Here is a 21,795-nt window from a genome sequence, read left to right as displayed (position 1 = left end):
TAATGAAAGACATCACTAGGGTTTTAAAATTACAATTGTATTTTATGGTTTATGGCAATTACATTTTGCTTTATATACTAATAGGAACAAAGGCATGGCAATATGTTATCAGTTATCCTATATTGCATTAATCTCACAAACAGAAAATGTGATTTACAGATGCAAAAGCTTTTAAAAATCAGTATGTCCTAGCAAATTCTCTTTGTATATCATATAAAATATGTAATTTGCTGTGATGGACAAATCCCTTTTTGTTTAATCTTTTAGGAATTTAGGAGCTCAGAAGAAAATGTATTTGAGCTATACATTATGAGTCAAAAGATTGCCCACATTAACATATGGGATATAAATACAAAAGTTGCAGGATTTGTATTAAAAGTTATAAACCTTTATTCACTTTTATAGAATAGATGTCCTGTACCTGCCAGACATTTGGCATTGATGAGAGCCTCATCTCAAGTCATGTCACAGGTTAATGCTTGGAACAGAAGTAGGGTGAGAGATCAGCAGACCAGTGGAGATTACAGATACGTCAATTTTGTTCTATTCAACCTCACAGCAACCTTATAAACAGGATAAAAGCAAGGTTCATGGTTTTTAATGGTCAGTAGGGCACACATTAATTTATAAATCTCCAAGACTTCTTTTCTTGGTTAATGTTCTTAATGCACTGACTTTTATGACCTGAATCAATTCTTTCTGTATTTTCTAAAAGTAGAAAGTGCAGGGAGTTTATATTTCCCTAGTGGAGCTTGTCAAAATAGATAAAACATAACACAAACCCCAAAAATCTGCTTGTCTAGAACATATTATTGTGCCACAATCTGAAATTTTATTTTATTCCTGGTAGGTGGAAGCTACTTTTTATAAGCTATGACTACTTAATGGCTGGATTGTACATATAGATGTGCTTTTGCCAGGATAACAGAGAGCAGAAACTATTTTTAAGGTCTGTTAAGCCATAAAGAGGATGCATACAGTAGATCTCAGGTGAGGTAGATGCTCATTCAATATGTAAAATTTAAAATGTATTTCTTTGGTCTGTGGCTTTCTGGAAATCCACTTGGTGAAAATTTTCAGATCTGGTTTTTCTCATATACTAATGTAGAAAACATTCAGAAAAATACAAGGTCATATTTCCAGTCTGATTTTTCTCTGAATTTTGAATAAAGTCAGTATATCCACTTTAGCATTGCTTCTTTTCATCTTGTATTTGTTTAGGGATATTTATAGATTTCCTTCTAGACTATAAACAACAGTTATGGATGTGTTATTTTTTGACACTGGGACAAGAATATTTCCAAAGAGGATTTGACCATCTGGAAATTGTCATTTATTTATCCATTTATCATTAATTAAAAAAAAAAAAGTGTAACTGGACTAAGGCCTTTTATTTGACATAATTTCCATGCTTTCTGTTGAATGCTTCCCTGCAACTCTTGGAATACCAGGTGGTGTCCCTACAAGGGTGTAAGGCATCTTATTTGTATGGTATATATTAAACTGTTATTTAAGTTTTGCAGCAAGCCATTAAAAACAAAGTCACAGGTTCACCAGTACTCTCTTATCTATCCATTCAGACTTTATTAACTGCTCCCTTTTATTTTAAAATTATTTCTGCATTTCTATCCCATAGTCTCCTTATTAAAATTCTCAGACCAAGAGGAGCAAGTCTCTAACTAAAGTGAATTAAACAGCATGAGGATTGTACATTGCTCTTACCAGCATAGGTCAGAGCTGCAACTCAGCAATTTTATGCCTCTCTTGCTGAGGCAGCTCTAATATATGGTGCACTCTGAAGACGTGTGGGGATAAATCTTTGCAGTTCGCAACTCTTATTGTTTTCTCCTTCAATAATTTTAATGACCTGCTCTCACTTAAAAAATAACATAAACATACTCTAAAATTTAAATCAGTATTGGAAAAAATATAGACTGTAGCCACCATTTTCAGACTCTGTTTGTTGTATCAGGCTTCGGAATTGTGTGGGAAGCATATAAAACAATAGGTACGAAAGGTAGGACTAATCTTACCTAACTTTTACCATCTAGCCATCTAATTTGACTTTCCAGTTTCTCTTTACAGCCATAGAACTGTACAACAGAGCAGTACCATGAATTCTTAAAGGTGACCCATCTGACCTATTACTGTTTTTTGTCTCAGAATTAGATTAATTGCTCTATAAAAGGAACTACTTGTTTCTACTGACTATGAAGGAAGCTAATAGAGACAAACTCAGAATTTTTTGTTTTTTTTAAGGAAGATGTGAATTTCATATTACTTTAAGTTTTCAAAAAGTTTCCAAATCTTTTTCTGAGTTTAAGGTTAAATTTTTCCTTATATCTGTTTTTTAACTCCATCCCAAGTACTTATGTGCAAAAAACCCAGCCAAAACAACCCTAACTTATAACTAGTGGAGTCAGACACAGTTTTCACCCCCACAGAACACACTGCCCTATGGCCATTTGGGAGGAACCTTCATTTTTTGTGCTTATGAAACACGACTTTTAGGCACACTGGCTTAAAGAGGGCACAAAATACAATTATTAATTACATGTCTGTATTAGGTGGAGAGGATTCCTTTTTTGCTTCTTTCATTTCACTCTAATTGAAATTGGGATTTAATCACTAACTGTATGGCTTAATATTTATCTGGAAAACTTTTATTGGTGTTCAGCTTCTTTTGGACTTGTGAGATTTATTGTAACTTATTGTGATTTATTAAGGGTCATTCATTCATATTAATAGAGAAGGATGGTAGCCATCAGCCAGTGTTTAGACCGCAGTAAAAGCAACCTTTTGAAGTGAAGGCAAGCTGGTGGAAAACATGACTAAATTGCAGTTTGTTGTATAATTTATAGATTTATAGGTTTAGGGATTGGATTCTGGTAATGATAATGGCCTTCATGTGTAGTAAGAAAGATTTCTTTTTAAATTTGGACTCATTAGATTAGCTCAAAGGTTTGAAATAGGAGTTGTACCAGTGGACATGAATATACATTATGGAGGGCTATGATAGCACTTTTGAAGTGAATACCCATAATTGCACTCAAGAATGTGTAATCAAACACAAGAATACTCATTTGCACATCAGTCTATGCACTTCTATTAATTAAAGCTCTTTTTGAAATGTTTGTACAGAACAAAATCTGTCTTCTAAATGTTTTCAATAAGCAAGTAAACAAACAAACAAACAGAACAAGAGGTACTGAGTTGGACAAGAATTTTTGCAAGCAAAATTTGCCAAATAACAGAATTTCAGAATCACAGAGTCACTGAGGCTGGAATATGTTACTTTGTCCAGTTCTTAGTTTAAACAGTGAGTATTCTTTATTCCATTAATATTATTTAAATATCAGTATCATAGGTTTATGGAATGGCTTGAGTTGAAAGGGCCCTTAAAGATTGTCTAGTTCTAACCTGCAGTGGGCAGGGAGAACTTGACAAGACCAGGCTGCTCAAAGCCTCATCCAACCTGACTCTGAACACTCTCAGGGATGTGGCAGCCACAACTTCTATAGGCAACCTGTTCCTGTGCCTCATCACACCTCATAGTAAAGAATTTCTCCCTAACATCTAGCTTAAAACTATTCTGTCTTAGTTTGAAGCTGTTTCCACTATTTCTGTCACTATAGGTCCTTGTAAAAAGTCTCTCTCCATCTTTCTTCTGGCTCCATCAGGAACTGAAAGGCTGCAATTAGATCACTTTGAAGCCTTCTCTTTTCCAGGGTGAACAATCTCAATTCGCTCAGCCCTTGCTCATAGAAAAGTTGCTCCATCCCTCTGATCAAAGTGGTGGCCCTTCTTTCCTGACTCTTTCCAACAGGTCAATATCCTTCCTTTGCTGGGGACCTTTGATTTTGTTGTAAGGTTATGAGAATTTGGCTCAGTTCTAACAAATACAGTCAATGTTTTTTAAAAATTATCATGTAGTCAATATTTTGTAAGAAATATACATTGGAAAGACTCTAAAAAGCAATTTTCTTGTTTGCAATTCAGATAAAGCTGCTTAATATTGATACTTTCAGTAAAGTTTCAAGTTAGTTTTGGGTTTGATTTTTTTTCCCTTTTGCCTCCTGGAGAAAAATATTTTGTGTTTGTTCATTTAAAAGCTTACAATCCAAATTTTAACAAGGAACTCCGATTGATTTTTTTTTTATTATTATTTTTTGTTTATTTTTATTGCCAGCTGTATCCAGCTTGCTGACCTATATACATTACACATCACAATTTTTTACTGTTTGTTGAAGAATCTTATTGTTCTCTCAGTCCAGAAAATAAAATTCATGCAACACATTGTCTATAATCCAAGCTACACATCACATTTTTAGCTAGATTATCTGCTTTAGCCACTATTCTCATTCTGGTTAGTTTTTCAATCTAAATAGGCAGCTGCTGAGAGATGAAGATTAATCTTTCCAAACTACAAAGATAGAAAGAAAAAAGAAAAAAAAATAGGAAAAGAAACAATCCACAACTAATATTTTCTTGCATTAAAATTCTGATGTAGTGAATTTTAGAAAAAGTATAAATTTGCCTTGCCTTTGGTCTACTACCTCTTCCCAGAGGAAAACTGCTTTAAGCTTCCTTGCTAAACTTCTAATGTCATGCAAGTGTGAATGTCTTATTTCTTTACCATGATACTTTGGAGGAGTTTATTTGTATAAGCTTCATTGATAATTAGTTTTGAGACAAATCTTTGTGGAATACAGGATTCCTTTTAGGAAAAAAAAAAAAATTTGAAAGGGAAATATGTGTATAAGTTTCTGTTTTGAAGAGAAAAGAAACATAATTTTCCTATCATAATTTCAGGAAATAATTAATGTTAAGAAATTCTGAGTAAAGAGTCATTGTTTTTCCAGTGAACAGATATTACTGTAACATTTGGAGATGACAGTTTGCACTGGGAGAATGATTAAGAGAAATTCCTCTGCAATGATGTATGTCATAATTTCTCACTTAATCAATAGAATTCATCATTAAAGACACTGATTCAGCACTGTTATGCTTTTGGGCATATAAACAGTCCCATTAACTCCAGTATCTGCAGATGACAAAATTGTTCAAAACAATGCAGGTATTATTAATACTAGCATGCAAATCCTGTGCCCAGAGAGGAAAGACCAAGGAAGCAAGTCAGCAGGCAAACTACAAAAAGAAAGAATTATCCCAGTCCTATGTAGAGCAGGAGGTTTCTCATAGTCCTTCCAATAGTTTCTGTAAATAATACAAGGTTTATTGGACTGGAGAGGTAGCAAATGTGGATGTTTCTGAAGGTTACCTTTTTTTTTTTTTCCCAAGAAAGAGCCCTGTTGTTAAAGTTTCTGTCCCAGGAATAAATAATTTTTTTAAGGAGGAAACTCACCATCATGATTTATAACTCTGAATTCAAAGAAGAACTAAGCAAAATGCTCACAAGTGGAGCACCTTCTCCACTGATTTGTCAGACAGTTTATGAGAGTTTATGCACTTAGGAATAGTGATTCACCAAACATCGAGAGAAGGCCTAAGTTAAGAAAGCAATGTCAAAATATAGACAGACAACACTTTATAATGACTACTGATTTCATTAGCACAGATATTTCTGGCTAGATTTTCAGTTATAATGTAGAAAACTGTATGTATATATTCTAAAGTTATTTTAAACTCAAGAAGTAAAATCTTCTGTCCATTCCTCTGCCATATAGGAATTTTCAAATGTGAAACTGCTTGAATAAAACGTGATGAAACATAAGAAAAGGTAGAGCAGTATGAAATCCATGTTATTCTTTCTTATGGTTACCATATTGTGACATATCTATCTAAAGAATCTCTTGTGCATTTTGTATTTTTTTGTTCTAATCTGAAATGCTATCAGTTTCCTTTCTATCCTGTAGACACACAGGTGAAGTATAAAGTAAAAAATTCAGGTGGAGGCATAAACCAAAAGAAAGGCTATTCCTTTGCTTCTTAAAGCAATGAAAATATCCTTTCAGGTCACAGACTATGTGAGTAAGAATAATAGAGTTAATTTTCTTGATTCTGAAGGTTTGTGGCATGTGTTGAGGTTTAATGTCCTTTTTTTGAGGAAGTGGAAGCTTGCCTTTCACTGATAAACCACTTTTTATAGTGTTAAGTTTCCTTACATTCGACATGAAAAATACACTTTCAGCTGTATTGCTAGAAATTGTTATACTCTTGGACAAGTTCAACATATACTAAGATATCATTTAGGAGAAGTTATAACTCAAAAATACTCCATAAGTTGTTTGTATGTCTATACAGATATTTTACTGTGCTTTCACACAGCAGCTAAGCATATTTATCTACATTTTACAGTGGTAAAGAAAAAATCTTAGATCTCTGTGCAATAATGTTTTTGCCAACATGGATGTCAAAGTTTAAGAGATTGGGTTTTAATACTTAAACTCTTCCTCTCCTGCAATGAAGGTTTAAAATACCTCTGTCAGTGTTAGATAGCCATAAACAGATTTTCTGACCAAAAGAACCCTGGTGTCATTGTTGTAATCTTTTCATTTTCCTTAAATACTTGCAGGCACTCATTCAAAATAGACAAGATGATTTTTAACACTCATTTTTGCATATGTACGTGGGCCATAGATGATTGTTAAGGGAAGCTCCATATCTGGAATAAAAATGTAAATTGCTGAGTACTTAAGTGGCTCAGGGTAGAAGAGGCAGAGAGGGTGAGAACTTGGGACAGCACTGGCAGAGTTTTATGTAGGCTCCAGTTTTATGCTTAAAAGGATAAGGATATGATTTTGAGTTAACATATACCATGTATTTTTCATATTCTGCCAAATGACACTTTTTGATAGGGTTTGAAACTATATAACCTTTCTATTAAAGATATAAGTCCACACTGCCACTACCGTGGATAGAACCTCATCATGTGTACTTGTGTTAAATCTGCTCTGAATTGCTGAATTCATGCATCTTAAATGAATGTGAGTGTTTATACATGTGTGCTGGTGGAATTACAAATGGTGTCATATCAAACTCCTTTTAAAACCTGCTTCAGCAACCTGTGTTTTTTTAAAACCATTCAAGTTTTAGAAAACTGTTCAGGGAGCGTGGACTGCCTCCTAGATCTTCCTGCAACACATCAGTTAATAAGATAGTATTATCTGCTTCTGATTTTTATCTCTCTTTTTTTCTGCCCTTAGTTGGTATGGCCAGCATTGTACCTTCTGCAGCACTATCAATTCCACTGTTTCTCTGTTTGGTAATCAGAAACTTGCTCAGTAAAATGTCATAGATAGTAGTAGCAGTTGTGATACAATCTGCTGGTATTTCATCTGTGTTAAGTGCCTGACTGGCTATTAAGAGTGCTTTAAAAACGTTTGTGCTGAAGGTCAGGATCTTTACCTATTTTTGACTCTCTGTAATTAAGAAATAACCAAATATTTTATTAAAAACTATTAATATTTCCAAACACTGATTTCTTTAGAAGAGTCATGAGACTGGATTAAAATTTCATTCTACTAAGAAAAAATAATCAATACAAATAATGTTGTTGTATATATTACAAACTTTTATGTATTGTTTCGGTTTGTTTTTTTTTTTTTTTTTGGTCAGAAAATCTGGCTTTCAAAATTGTTCTAAAAATAAATAATATTATAAATAAATAAACAAATAAATAAACTAATAATTAATATTCTTTTTGTCATAAAACTGTTGTCCTGGACTTATGTTTCAATGGTGAGATTTGTCTAAACATGTAATAATGTGTCTAAACATATTTTTTACCACATATAATACAATTTTACCATGTGTTAAACACAAGGTAAAATTAATTTAGCCTTATTTTGTATGTCTAAAAGTTAGATATCTATACTGTAATTATCTTCTGTCTTCTTTCATATCCTAGTAAAAAATGTAGGAACCTCCAGAGATCTATTAATGTAATTTTTATTGCCCACCCTAACATGACATGAAATACCTTATGGAGGTGGCTAATTGTGTCTTACCGACTGCAAAAATATTATGTGACATACATATGTTAGACAATGAACTGTCAAGATGACCAAGTTAGGGTAAGTCAGAGTATGAACTTTAATTTTCAAAGTGAGATTTGTCTATCTCCTGTGTTATTTTCAGGAAGTCTAAGGGGATCCTATAATCTTACACTGCTGACCTGCATCACACAATGTATATGGAAAAAGAAGAAAACCACTTTTGTTTCATCTCTACCTTAAGACTAGAGTGGAATTAAAAAAATTAAGATAATGAAAGGCAAATTGATATTCTGTCTCCAATGAGCCAGGCAACACAGCTACATGGACTACTAATGAATTCTCAAACTACACATAGGCTATAACAGCTGTATAAAGTATAAAAACAGTTTAAGTGTTAAGCAGACATGAGAAGCAAAATAGGAAGTTACTGTTTTAGGTAGTTACAATTTAATGTAAAGTTTCATGTCCATATATCTTAGATCAGGGAAACTAGCACCTAATTTCCCTCATTTGTGGAGACCTGCTTTGTGCCCATTACAATAGGTTTCTCATTAAAATAAAAGCATAGTACACCAATCCTGACATCTTTTAATTAATTTCAGTCTTGTTAACCACCAGGCTTGCTTAAAACATTTGGATTTAAGGACAGAATAGATTGTGCATATATTAAATTTATAATGTGTTACAGCCTGTACAGTTTCATAAATTGAATGGAAACATTGAATTGACAAAAGGAAAATATGTAATTACTTGGAAGAAAGCTGTGATCTGAATGACTGAAGAGTATCCTAGATCTGGTTAATAATCTTTCAATCAAGATAATAAAACCTCTCCATGACACCAAACAGTACTCTACAACGTAAGACATGCGATTTTAAAAAGCACTTTAAGGATATAGTTGTAATTAATTCTCTAAATCAAGTTATTGTTCTAAACTGACTATAATTGACTTGTCCCTAAACCTAAGGCTAGAAGAAGCTTTGTAAATCAATGTGACAGAAAAGTAGTAAGAATAATTATTTATCTGCAGTGCCATCGTAATTTATTTGTATTTATGTTGTGTTTCTACTTATGAGTGATTCCTCTCAAAGGAAAAATTGAATTCCGACATGTATTTATAAAATATCTGATCTTTATACTTTTTACAACACATGTGTCATGGTTTGACCCTGGCACAATGCCAGTGCCCCCATGAAAGGTGTATTTCCAAAATGGTTACTGTGAGATGTGACCCGGAAACAGAACAAAGCAGGCTCCAACTTGGGGATGGAGGGGAAAACACAACACTTTAATAATCTACAACACAGAAACATAAGGGAAAAAAGAAAAAAAACCACACACAACAATCCACAATGGAACACTCCCAAAACACTCCTCCTCCCCCCAGTCCTCTAACATTCAAATCCCCTCTAACACATCGATTCTCAGTCCAATACCCTCCTTCACACAACTTCCCCCCAGTTCATCAGGAGAGAGGAGTCTCCCTCTTGCACCATGGGCCTCCCCAGGAAACACAGTGGAACCTCCTGTGCTTCTGCATCACACGCGGCAGCCGCCCGGAGAGAATCTGCCGTGGTGACTATCTTCCTTCCATGTCCAGCGCTCTCACCACCGGCCATGGATCCAAACTGCTCCTTGGGTCCTTTTAAGAATGCTTTATCGCCCAGTTCCAAGAAGTGGTCTTCTCTCACCATTTGGGACGTCTGTCCCCCCCATATTCACTCCCCTGGGGCCTGGGTCTCGGGAACAGAGATCCTTCTCTGCTGAAGGCAGAGGGCTCCACCACACCCTCCCCCTCAGTCTCTGTTCTCTCTACTTCTCCTCGCGGCCTTATCATTCCTGGCCCATGGCCATCCGCCTCCCCCAAGGTGCAGTTTCTGCATTATCAGAAGAAATTGGTCTCACCCGTGACTATGTAAGAGAAAAGTCCAGCCAAAGCCACTCCAATCATCTCTTCCATCTGGGGCACTCTCATCTGCTGGCATTTTCTTCACTCACTCAACCCTTTCCTTCTTTCCCATCCTCCGTCCCCTCTCAATCCTCAGCTGGGGAGGATCAGTGTTTTTACAGCTTCCATTGTTTCAGTACCAAAGGAGTTAAAAGCTCAGCCCGGTCTCCCAGCGGCTGGGCACTTTGCCCCCCCCCTTCTCCTCCTGTCCATGGTGCCAGCACAAGATATCAAATTCCAAGCCAGCACAGTCTCTATCACTTTCTCCCGGGGGGGCTGCCCAAACCACCCCATATCTCCTCCATGCCTGCCTCTTGCAGGGCTCCGGCCTCCCTCCCCTCAGGCCGCATGGCCTCCCACACCCAGACGCAGCTGGGCAGGGGGAGGAGGTCAGACCAGCTCACCTGCCGGATCCAAAGAGGGAGTTTCTCTCGGAATGCTCTGCTTTTAACCCCTGTGTGTTCTCAGAGGCGTATCCAAATCCCCAGTGACCACACCAGGTGCCAATTTCAAATCTGTCCACCTATTGGTTTGACCACAACCTTTCCGAAAACTCACTTCTGGGTCAAACCAAGACAACATGATAAAGAATTTTTTGAAATTAAGACAGTATGTGTGATAAGTAAAAATGAACTGTCCACTATATGTGAGTATATAAGGAGAGAAAATGTACATAGTCCATATTTGTCCCTGAGTCCATCTGATACAGACTAGATTGTGTTGATACTTTTAAACTCTTTTATCTTTTAAAAAATGTCAACATCTAAACTGCCGATTGGGAATGATCCCCTAGACATGTTGACTGATGCATCACACATACAAATTGCCTTGGAAAGTCAAGTTGGATGTACGAAAAACATGCAGGAATCACTATAGAAATATAATGAAAATAAGAAATACATATATTTTTAAAGAGGCTTCAGTTAGAACTTTTTAAATACTGAGGAGGAGTGGTATTTTCATGTTATTTTTCTTTCAGATAATAAACATGTAATTAATTTACATGCATGAAGTCATGGTGTAACAGCTTATTCTTCACTTTATGCACAAATATAATTTAAAATGTACAATTCTTTTTTAAAGAATAGTTGAAATGCAAGCCTGAACACAGCTATATTGGAAATCTAATGCATTTTTGTTGATAAGCTGCAGTAAAAAGACAGCTTAGTATTGTAACATGTTATTCTATTGAGGAATGATTGCCTGAGAATGTAAATATGTGAACAATAAAAAAAGAAAAAAAAAAAAAAAAACACAAGAAAAATCACAATAAAACCCCTGCAACTCTGGACAAATTACAGAAAACATATTAATTATATTCTTATTCTGAGGAAGTACATTATGGAGCTGTGTAAAACCTGTTAGAGAGAAAACCTTACTTATTCCCAGCAAATGCAGAATGGTAACTGTAGTTAAAGGCAGAAGAGGAGAGACAAACAGATTTTGTGGCAGATGGATAATTTAGGAACAAAGTTAGTTCTAATGTTATTACAAATCATGCTAAATTTGCAGTCAGGTGCTAGTGGAATTTGGGGCATGTTGTCATGAGTTCATATTGGAAAAAGTGTCAGAGAAGAAAACAAAGGGATATTGTGTTTTATGTCAATAAATTAATTAAATATATAGAGCTGTGTTATAGAAGATACAAAAGGCTGATCGGTTGCTTTTGAAACTGCATTTGACAAACAGAAAGAATATGATGCAGGTGGTTGGCTGCTGACCTCCTGATCAAACAGATTTTTATTAATGCTTCAAAAGAGATGAGGAAGTCCCATGGTTGCAATAAAAAGTTATTGCGGAGGACTTCAGCTACTCCATCTTCTGGATATGGCTGAACACAGGCAAACCAGGAGAATTCTGGAGTGCATTAAGAACAGTGTTTTGATTGCTGATGCTGTATGGACAGAAGGTGAGTAGTCATCTGCCAGAACTGTTGCTTCTGTATAAAAATGAGTAATGTGATTGGTAAACAATAACCTTCATTCCAATCCTCAAGAAAATGAGAAAAAGAGAAGGTATAGTCAAGGCATGGGATCTAGAAGATTAGACTTTTGCTGGTTCAGGTAATTGGTAGAAAAAATCCCTTGGACGCTGTTTCAAATGGAGAACAAAAAAATAAAAAAAAATATATAAGAAAGAAACCCACCACCCCAACAACCCAAATCTCAAAATAACCGTTTATTGCAGAGAAGAAACTCTTCAAAGCACAAGGATGGTCTGTGAAATTAGACTGGCTTGACATAAGGCCATGGATAAAATATCCTGATTGTACTAAAATTCAAATAGAAAGAGTATGGAAAGAGGAAATAGATATTTCCTACCAGGAGGAAAATAGGAATATGACATGAGATGCAGGAATGGAATTAGGCAATTAAGTAAACTAAAGCTTATAGCTGACACTGGGAATGTGAAAATCAGCAAGAAGGGTTTTGTAAGTACATTGGCAACAACCAGAACAGAAAAAAAAGATGATGTAGCCTTGATATTACTGAGCCAGTGAATTGCTGATGACGGAAAATTAAAAGGTAGAGATACTAATTTTCTCATTTGTATCAGTTTGTACTTGCAATGTCTGCTGTCAGGCCTCCCATGTCTACTAGATGAAGTGCAACTTAATAGCAGGAAAATATCAAGTTGGGGACCATGTTAACAAACTGTACAAACATTCAAGACTTCTGAGAGACCATCTGTCAGATGCCATTTCAAGGTCCTTGTCTGTCATCTTCAAAGAGTTGTATCTGTCAAAAGAGTTCCCTGTAGCATGGAAAAAGACAATTATGCCTATCTTTTAAACTGGAATGAAGAGCCAAGGTAATACAGGCTGTCTGTGAAGAAAATGCACCAAATCTTTCTGGAAGATATTTCCAAGGAAAAAAGTGGTTGGAAATAGATAGTATGGATTCACTATGGGCAAATCACACCTGTTCAGTATGATTGTCTTCTATACCAAGTTAACTGGCTGAGTGGGCAAGAGCAGCAGGGTCAGCTGTAAAATCTCTATAGTATAACTGAAAAGAAGTAGCCTAAAAAGATAGAGAAAGGGTAGGTAAGACTCACTGGACCGCTAAAAAACTTGCTTATAAGTCATCAGCTGTCCAAAAGCATATTTTTAAGTGCTGTTCATTTGGAATTATTGCTAGGGTTTAACCTGTTTGAGATCTTTGTTAATGACTGTGATAGTGTGCTCCCCACTCTCACTTTTTCTTCTTGAGCAGTAGCCCCCAATGTTTGCAATGATGGCTGCATCTGGCATACAGGTAATCCAATATTTAAGGGCCATAAATCTTGCTCAACACCTAAGAGACATAAGTCTTGCTCAACAGCTGTGTCAACTCAAAAAATGTCTGCCTTGCAAAAAGGGCTATAAGTCAGTCATCTTACTCCATAAATAGTGGACAGTTCAGGGTCTACAGAGCTCTCCTACACAACAGTGTTCTGCACATCAGGATCTCCCCTTTCATAGCAACACCTCACAAGGTTACTTCTAGAGGCTGAGGGAATTCTTATCTCATCAGACACTTGGTAAGTGAATTGGAATAAGTGCACTCAAACTGAAATCGTAGCTGAGTGATAGAAAGAATTTCTTGTGCACATGTACAGGCGCAAACCACTGGCCGATCCTGGTGATCCTGGTGATCCATATGTGGATCCAGCCACACCTAAACTCCTCTCAGAATGGAGTTTAGAACCCAAAGAGGTCCTTTTTGAATATCACGTCTCATCACTAATGTCTTCCTGAGGGTTTTATCTGACTCTACTCCGCAGTAAATAAGTACCTTGCCATTGAATCTTGTTTAATCACTGTTGTAATTACTATCAAGCTTAGTTAAATTGCTGTTCTTTATCAATAAACATACCACTATTTCTCTCTAAAAAGTGAAGTATGTTACTCCATCCACAACAAGGACTTAGTGAGTTTGCCAGAAGAAAGTAAGTTTGGGAAGTAGTTTATATAAAGTCATTCAGAGAGAACTCCAGGAGCTGGAGAAATGGGCTGGCAGAAGCATCATGAAATTCATCCTATACAAACAAAATTTGCTGTGCTTGGGATGCAGTTAGACCATGCTACAATGTGGGTGGATGCTGACTGGATGGGGAGTAATTTTGTACAAATGGATCTGGTGGGCCGAGCTGTCCACTAGTTGAACATGAATCAACAATCTCTTTTAGTGAAGGCTAAAGTTTTACCCTTCTGAATTAGGACCTGCAGACAATCAGATAGCCAGCAGACAATCAGAAGCAGCTGTACTCCCCTGCAGTGCATTTCTGAGGCTGCACTTGAAGAAATGTTTCTGGTGTGGGGTTTCAGGAGAAAGATTGAAAAACTGAGCAATGAAGCGGCAGGAGGAGCATAAGAAATGCAGAAAGGCTGAGGAAGCTTGGTTTATTCAACATGGAAAAGAGAATGTTGAGAGACAATTTGCTGCTTTAATCTACCTTTTACTTGTTAGAGAAAGTATAGTGCCAAAATATTGTCCAAGCTGCAAAGTATAAAGTTTGCACACCATGGAAATTGACAGCTGCCATAATGGAAATTGTATATATGAATTCACCATGAGGACAGTCAAACACTGGAAGAGGTTCTCCAAAGAAGTTGGAGAATCTTAATTTTTGGAGGTGTTAAAAACACAGCAGCAGAAGGTCCTGAGCACCCTCACCTAACATATAGCAGGAGATGAGATCAGATGACTGTCCAGTCTAAGGTACTGTAGGTTCATAGTGAAATTTTTCGCTTTCCTTTAATACTTTGTTTTGTTGCCTACTTTTTATGACAATATATCTTATCCAATCACATAGCCAGCTAGCCATGACTATTGTTATGCAACATCTGCTGAAATTTTAAGTTTGTGGTTTTTTGAGGGTGTTTTAGGAATTTTCAAAGTATAATGTTTCTACATTGTTGTTTAAGTATCCTCTAAAAGAGAACTTATGAGTTTTCTAGTTTCAAGACACTATACTTGCCTAATGAAAAAAATGATCTAGTTTAGGAGCAGCTCAGAAAATTGGAATCAATGCACCGCAATGTGAATGTACACCATTTTAAACAAAATTAATAGCTTATAGATTAGATCTAGTTATTCTATAAAAGGTGGAAATAGCAGCTGACAACCACATTCTATTTTTGGCTATTGCATACGTGCACCCATCTCTTGTTCATTGTTTCCTTTTATCATTAGTATTCATAGCATGCTATCTTGAAAACAGAGGCAATAAAACAATACTACTGTGGTCTTCTCCACAGCAGAGCCCTGCAAGAGATCTGACTGAGTAATCAGTGATGTACAATCAATGTTATTCTATTGCTTTTTTTTTCTCTATCTCCCTCAAGGTAACAGCACTAAAGGAAAAAGATGCTTTCAAATCATACAATGAAGAGAGAAACATATCAATAACAGGTTCACTTGGTGATTCTAGAAATCATAACACTATACCTTTTTTACAAATGTATACAAGAGAACTCTCTGTCTAGTACACGTAGGAGTGCTTTCTGTTAAGCTCTTTAATATTTCCATAATACCTAATTACTGTCTGTTGCTTCTTTTTCAGCCAGGGAACAAAAAACTCTTTGCCGAGGAAGAACTAGAGCTCATTCCAATTTACTGATGAAGAAATTAAACTTCAGAGACCAGCTATGACTTCCCAAGGTCCTTATGGCAGAAAGGAGGGCAAAGAAACTATTTAACTTTGCTTTTTCCCTACACCTCAACTGCCTTACATGTTCAAAGGCTGAAGAAAACACCACAGGGTAATCCTGGTACAAGTTCAGACAGAAAAGAGGTGTCTCTAGGGCAGCCTGCAGAGCAGAGTGCTATTAAGATTTTCAACAATAATGAAAGAGTCAGAATATGTTAGCTCTTCTGATAGAGAGGCCTTCAGCACAATTCCTACTGTAACAGACAGGTCTCTGGCTTCTGGATCAGGGTTTGGATAAGGCTGGCTACTGGTGATCTGAGCTGGAGGTGCAGTGCTGTGAGAAGACCATGCTTTCTAAGCTTTAAGAAAACTCAGGGCTTCCTTATTCATTGGTCATAGCATTGAAAGGAGTCACCTTACCAGCTAGAAAGTACAGATGGAAAACAAATTTGATCCTTTCCCCCTTTTCTGCAAGTTGATCTATGAAGAAACATATTCTCTAAGAACAATACTTCCAAGAATTTGGAATTTTGATTCAGTTTCCTAACTTAACATCGCTCTTATTTTTAATTCGTTAAAAGTACCAGGGGTTCTTTGAAAAAATCAGGCTACAGAATTTGATTTTAATTAACACAAATACTCAGTGAAATAGAAATATTTGGGATAGGAATATTCTACAAGAAGCATGATATCTAGTAGTTTTTGCTGTAGCTATTGTGTAGGAACCAAACCCATTTTCAGTATGTTTTATTTTGTCCCCTACTTTATGCCTAAAGTCTACAGCAAGTCTGTACTGTGGAATTCACTAAGCAGATGTGTTAGAATCACTTCACATACATGTACTTTTTGGGCCTTAAATGTTTAAATGCATATTCTTGCTTAAAAACTCCAGGGTAATTATATATATGCCAGAATTTTCTGTGTGCAGATTTTACAATTCTGGAATAACAGGCATTCTAATGAGAATTATTCTATAGCTTTGTCAAGACAGAAAAGGCAGAAAATGTATGAAGATCTGGCTCTTTCTCAGTGAAAGAAATATTTGCTAATACTAGTTTATAAGCATCTATTTTTGTGCATATGGCACTTAAGTCAAAATTGATTACATTATGTATTCTGAAAAAGTATCCAACTGATTTAACTTTCACCAGTCCACAAAAAAAATTATTACCTAATTCCTCACAATGTTTTTAACATTTTTATAAACTTTAACATTTTTATGAACTTAACACAGAGACATTTAAAATTATCAAAAGACTTTAATACCAATTTTGTACAAAATAAATATGAAGCTCAATGAAGAATATACATTAAGTGTTTGTTATATTTCAGTTGAAAAATTCACAGTCAGGCTCAAAATGCTACTTCAGTCTTTGCATTCACCTGAAATAACTAGAGACTTAGCTCTGAATAACTGTGAGTAGAACAGATCACTCTGTACATCTGCTTCAGGATGTCAGGTACATGACAGTGGGATAATGAAAAATGTAGAAATAGAACAGAAAATGTAGCAAGCTTCTACTCATGAACCTCACACTAAAATTAAAGGAAAAAAATCAAATTTGCTCTGATAGAGCTATTGGTAAAATCATGTGCACATGTAAGACAGATTTGTGAATATAGATTATACTAGAATCACTCTGATCTTTATTTCAAAATTCAGCTATGAATGGCAGTATTTTTCATTCTCTTCTATTAAAGAAAAATTTCATATATTTATTTTAGTAGTATTAGCTCATTTGACAGGTTAGGACATTTAAAACAATTACATATGTATTCTCTTAAATCAGTGTGAAAAAGATCAGCATCAAAATACAGGTTAAATTTTTTATTTACATAATCAAAACATTATGGTACAGATTGAAGGAAGAGAAAGTAGTTTTACTCACAAAGTTTCAGAGAAGTAGGGAAAATACTTGGAAAATATGTTACATTTCTATTTATGAACTCCAGCTTACTTTAATACTAAATGATATAATAATTAAATAGTTTTGATTGTAGGGAATCTACCATTGATAAGGAAGCCTTCCATTAGACCAGTTTGCTCAGAGCCCCATCCAGCCTAGCCTTGAGCACTGCCAGGGATCCACAGCTTTTCTGGGCAACTTATGCTAGTGTCTCACCACCCTCACAGAAAAGGATTTTTTCCCAATATCTATATGTAAACTGACCCTCTTTCAGTCTGAAGCCATTCCCCATTGTCCTCTCAGTGCATGCCCTTGCAAGAAGGTCCGTTGGAAAAAAAAGGACAGATTACTTGAAGAAAAATATTTTATGATGTTCCCAAAATAAATAGAAGAGAACCCGGTATTTTTTTGTGGATACTATTTCAAAACAATTAACTAAGAAAATTATAAATATATTTTCAAAACTAACAGAGCTACTCAGTCATAGCTATCTGTAAGCACCAAATGGTTACTCTTTTGTGCAGCTATTTAAAATCATATTATGTTTTGTGTTCAAAACTTACACAGCTACTTCAGATTTTGTATAATTTACTGAATATTTGGGGATTATCATGTTCATTTTGTGGAAACAGGATTTTTCCCTAATAAACACATCCTTATTCATTCCTGTTTATCCAGCTTACTAGTAAATGGATAAATAAGATTTGAAACATTTTTCTCACAGTTTTGTCTAATACAAAAAGGCGAAATAACAATACGAAAATATAGGGGGGAAAAAATTTCCCCTGTTGTTTAAAACACTTTTTCCTATTTTATTTTCTCAACTTATTAGAATGTTAGTTTCATCAAATATAATCCTTGTAATTTTGTCTTTAGATAAATTTTATTGGTCTTCTGAAAATGAGATATTTTTATTGGCTGTAGTCAAGATTTCATACCACTGCCAGTATACATGACTGCATACTTTCATCAAGCAAGTTATTTCATCACTATATATGTGCCAAATATTTATAGAAGAATATGGATAAAGGAAAACAAAATCACTTGCACATATCATAGACCTATATGATTAACAGCTTCCAGATTTTAAAATAAGGTACTTACATTAAGGAGGCTTGTTAAAGAGATTGAGACCATTATGTCTAAATTTTATCAGCTGAATTTGGAAGATCTGCAGTTTGGAACATCTTTATTGCTAATTATGTCCTGGATGATCAAGTTTAATGATAGAAGAAAAGATACCCATCAACCCACTGCCTCTAGCTCACAGAGATCAGAGAAACACAGGCAAATGGTTGGTTTATGAAGTTGTCCCAGTAAGCCTGTCTTCCCATTTGCTTCCAGAATTTAGATCAATGATGTGCTTGAAACAGAAAATAAGATTCTAGAAGAGAACGATACTTCAAACAGAGAAAAGTCCAGGTGTATTTATGAGTCAAATGAAATAAAAATAAACTTATGCCTCTGCATTTTCACAAGGTAGATCTTCTGCTTCAGTCTGTGAATCTGTGAATCACAGAATGTGACACAGTCATCTTTGGGTACTTCAGAAAATTTCCTCATTTCTAAGGCTTGGATATTTTTTAATGCAAGAAAGTACACTGGTCTCAGGAATTTCCTAACCTCATCATGTGCCAAAAGATCAATTTATTCCTTTTACTCTCTCTGTTCTACTCTTCAGAAAGCTCTTCCAACAGGACACGGCTGTTGTCCATAGTTAATTTCCTGTTAAAATCAGAAACTGAGGTAATGCAAATATCTAGTCTTCTTCACTGCTGCTTATCCAACAATCATGCAATACTTAGCCTTTGTACCGTAAACACCCATGCAATCTATCACACTTTCCATTTTAGCCCCAAGACTAAACACTGTGTAATATTGAGGTCTTGCACCAAGGAGCAGCGCAAATATATGGGTATTGTTCTAGCAACAGATTGTTAGGTTTTTGACTGTCCTTCTTGGACCCAAATTCCTCTAAGAGATTCAGACAGCAATTCAGAGTAGGCTGGAGCAGAATTGCCAGAAAAGTAAGGAAAACTCTGGCCTACAGACTCTTACCTTGCTTGAGATAATACATGGAAAAATTCCAGGATACTGAAGATTCAGATACTTTAATTTGCTGCCTTGCCTTACAGCTTGGGATCCTCTAGGCAAGTATACCTCATGTCACTTTATCATCATATTTCTCTTGTGCCAGAAAGACAGCCGCTACAGACACCACTGCTCACAGCTTAGTCTTGAGTTAGAAAAGTGGCATATTACGTGACAAAAGCTGGGTCAGAGGATTTCTCTGCCTCACATACAGTACATGAGTGAATAACTGGAAGCAATGTATCCTGAAGTATCCTGGTAAATTAAAAGGGGACAATATGAGTCTGGGAGAGGTGAAGACATAAATAAAATGGTAAGATGCTGAATTTTAATTCATATGATCTTCCACACTTTTTTGGGGTTTATTTTTATTCTATCATACATCAAATGTATTCCATAAATTATGCCTTCTTAATTTAAAGACCATTAATATCTTAAAGTGAACCTGGATTAGTCTACAGATATGCCCAAGGCCAGTATTAAGAAACAGAAATAGCTGTAAGATGGATTTGAAGGAACAATCCTCCTTAACAGCTATTAAAAACTGTCAACAAAAGCTTCAGCAAATTTCTGTTTACAGGGTGAAAGAAAAGTATATTCTTTTCTGTTGTGGCTATGTGGGAATTAATACATTTACACCAAATTTATCTGGAATTTCTGAGTGACTGGGATGTTTTCTTTTTTTTCTCTGCACCAGTTTTTGATAGGATGATAAATACTGAAATATCATTCTGGCACTTTGTAGCCATTGCACCAAAAATAGCAGGAAAACAAACAAGTCTGAAATAGAAGAGTGTATCCACGGAAACTGTGTACACAATGGTATTAAAAATTTTATGTTGAAGCAGAGAAAATAATTAGTGGGATGAGATATAAAACTCCAATTTCCACATGCCTACTAAGTCCTACAACTATATGGCCCTCTTTTATTTAGGAAAGAACACAGTCCTGCAAAATGTAGGCCATCATCTAAATGGATCACATGACCTGATTTTCTTTTCCTTTTGTCAATCTCAGAGAAATGACAAGCTGCGTAGCATGTTTAATTATTTCCCAAATAAGAATTTTCAGTATCAATGCAGAAAAGTGTGTGTAGAGTGTGCATCCAGATACTGATAAATTTTCTTTGCTGTGTCTCAGAAAAATCTTTATATGTATTAATCAATATAAACTTGTTGAGATAGCACACACAAATGCTACCACCTACTTAGCATTTTTCCAAATGTCATATTTCTCAAAATAATAAAAAATATTTATTTTAGAAACCAAGAACAAGTGAAATTATATCAGGAATTTATAACAATTCTGTATAAAACAGGGAGCGAAGAGGGAGTTCTAATATTAAAAATAAAATCAGTGCTTTATTTAAATTTGATTCTGAATTAAAAGTATAAGAATGTCATATAAAAGCCAATGACTATTTTCACTTAAAAATAAAGATGGGGGAAAAAAACCACGTTAACTCCAGTGTGTCATTTTCCTAGTGATTACACTTGTGAGTTACCTTGAAAAATACTGTCCTGACTCTGAGGACAAGTCACTCCTGATGGCCAGAAATATAAATATAAAAGAAAATAGAAGTTATCTATTGATCTGTGACACCCTGTGAGTTTAATTTAAACATGTATGATTTTTAATATTTTGCTTTTCCTTTTGCTCAAGAATATGGGAAGATAATTTGGCTTTCAGTGTCACACTTTGAGTAAGAAATTTTGTTTAGAAGCTGCAATTAAATAATTCAAAAATAATTAATTTAGAAGACATCCCATTAAATTATAACCCTCCCCATTGGTTAACTTGGTGCCAAAATGTATTGTTTAATTTATCATTCTTAGTATTTTTAGAAGGCCTCAAGGCAGGGAATGAAGCAATAATAAATAGGGAATAGTGGATAATTAGAGAAGGAAATGTGGAACAAAATTACTAAGGGCTTTAGGTGAAGTTCATTATTACTATTTAATAGTGCCCAAGAGCATTTGATCAAATTATGGATCATGTTTAAAAGTGGGCTGAGAAAAATCCTAGTGGAGGAGAGTTTTCTAACTACCACTTTCAGAATTTTGCAGTAAGTTTTAGAGAATTTATTGAGGAGTAAAAAATCAAAAAGATATTGACCAAACCTTCTATTCTATCACACACAATGCTCTAGTGAGATTTGAAGAAGACAGAGGTTCTTCATTCCCTCAGATATTGTTCAAGATGTGAGTATTACATGATTAAGGAGTAAAGCACTTCAAGAATGAGTGATAAGGTGACA

Source organism: Passer domesticus, chromosome 2 (genome assembly GCF_036417665.1).
Source record: "Passer domesticus isolate bPasDom1 chromosome 2, bPasDom1.hap1, whole genome shotgun sequence".
NCBI classification, from domain to species: Eukaryota; Metazoa; Chordata; class Aves; order Passeriformes; family Passeridae; genus Passer; species Passer domesticus.
Note: the sequence above shows the minus strand (reverse complement) of the source record.